Source organism: Hypanus sabinus, chromosome 3 (genome assembly GCF_030144855.1).
Source record: "Hypanus sabinus isolate sHypSab1 chromosome 3, sHypSab1.hap1, whole genome shotgun sequence".
Classification (NCBI taxonomy): Eukaryota; Metazoa; Chordata; class Chondrichthyes; order Myliobatiformes; family Dasyatidae; genus Hypanus; species Hypanus sabinus.
The window spans coordinates 49,751,224-49,751,593 of NC_082708.1; positions in this window are offsets into that span (position 1 = coordinate 49,751,224).

Consider the following 370-nt stretch of genomic DNA (forward strand, 5'->3'; position numbering starts at 1 on the left):
GTGATGACGATATTTCTGTCTAAACTGAGGAATACATTTAATATTATTACAGTAAATGCATGACAAAGTCGGCGTGATTTGACAATTAATCAAGGTGTGATTCTGATCAACATACAGAAAACAAATTCATGATTTTACAAACACGAGAACATCTGCAGATGCTGGGAATCCAAAGCAACACACAAAATGCTGGAGGAACTCAGCAGGCCAGGCAGCATCTATGGGAAAGAATAAACAGTCGACCTTTGGGCGAGACCCTTCATCAGGACTGAAAAGAAAGAGGAGATACTGCTTTTGGTCCTTAGGGTGCTTAAAACTGTTTAATACGCCCACTGAGATCTTGCATCACCTTAATTTCAGGATAAATCTC